The sequence below is a fragment of the Solanum dulcamara genome, chromosome 2, assembly GCF_947179165.1.
Source record: "Solanum dulcamara chromosome 2, daSolDulc1.2, whole genome shotgun sequence".
NCBI lineage: Eukaryota > Viridiplantae > Streptophyta > Magnoliopsida > Solanales > Solanaceae > Solanum > Solanum dulcamara.
Genome location: NC_077238.1, coordinates 65,934,476 through 65,936,122, shown reverse-complemented (window position 1 = coordinate 65,936,122; position 1,647 = coordinate 65,934,476).

The following is a 1,647-nucleotide window of genomic DNA, read 5'->3' as shown; positions in this document are numbered from 1 at the left end:
GCTACTTAGCCCACGATATTTCCGTAACACATTTTATCTTGTATTTTTCATTTCAAGTATGAGTAGCTAAACCCATTAGATGAGGCTGTGGACTCTTATGGCATTTATAATATGAACGGATATTAGTTTATCTTGCTTATTTACAACTCCGACCCCTTAGAAAGGGTCATATATTCTTGAATACGAAGTGTCCTATTAAATTCCTAGCTTAGAATGTAGTCTAGTTTTAGAATTAATAAATTAGTCACTCTTTTATTTGAACAAAATCATAGGAATTTCTCAAATTTCCAATCATTGGAACCTTGATGCACGTGTATTGATTTAGAAACTCTGCATTTATGTCTTATCAAAATCAAAAAAGCAAAAGAGAAATGGGTATACTATTTTATGTAATTAGATAGATTTTGTGTCTGGTTCTATTATGTTTGTAGACACATGATTTTCAACCCTGCCTAATATTTACACCTTTTTAGCATTAGATTTTTTCTTTTAGTGTAAAAGTTAATTTTTTGACCTTTATCTCATTTTTAGAAAAAAATTACTTGAGAAATTTGAAAAAATACAAAAATAGTCATGTTTTCTAGACAATACTTTTATTTTTGATTTGCGAATAAAAACAAAAATTAAAAAATATGATCTTTTTATTATTTTTGTTTTTAATATTTAGGTAGTATTTTATTGTTTGTAATTTTTAAAAGATAAATAAAAAAAGATCGAACCCAATAGCATGCTGCCACATGGTAAATTTCATCCCAATCTCTATCAAAAGTATATTTCATAGGAAAGAATAATATTCTACTCTTCATTCCCAAGCTTTTTTTAAATTTTATCCAAAAACCATAAGGGTATTTTCAGAAGGTTAGACCCCAAAATACAGAAATAAACCTCCAAGACTTGGTATCAGTCAATAGACGAGCTTCTAGTCAAAACCAGAGTACAAGCTTATACAAAACAAGATATAAGTACAAACTATCTCCGAAAACAAAATAAAGACTAGTCCTTTCAAATGCTAAGGGAGAAAGGCAACTCCAAAAGTCAGGAGCGCACCCTAGTCTCCGAATCGCAAAGAGATGCTCTGCACGAGACCCTAATCAGCAGTGAGTACCCGTACTATGATCTTCAGGGTGTAAAAGTGTGGCACTCATTCGACATAGGCCGACTGAGCTCGGAAGATAAAATTAACATAATAGGCATATAAGACAGGAGCATATATCAAAAGTAATAACGAAACAACAGGAAACACATAATAAGGAACAAACTGGAAGCTAAGCACCGAAAGAGAGAAAAGCAGGGTAAAAGAAGTAAAGGAAAAACCTAGATGTGATAGCCCATCAACCTATACACGACAAAGCTCTATTAAGGGAGACAACTAACCAAAGGCATACCAATAGAAACAACCACAAGTAGCACATAGAAGCTAAGAAGGCTATTCTAGAACAATCTGGCATAAAAGAGTCAAATAGGAGAGAATAAGGGGAGTACCTACCTTCAAACAAAAGAACCACCCTTCGTACTGCCACAAGTATACAAATAGCCAACCAAAACCTTATCGAGCCCCAAATGCTTGGAAAGTATGTGATCACAAACTAAAACCTGTACAGCCTCCATAAGACCAAAAGGTCAACATAAAATTATATTGATGATAGG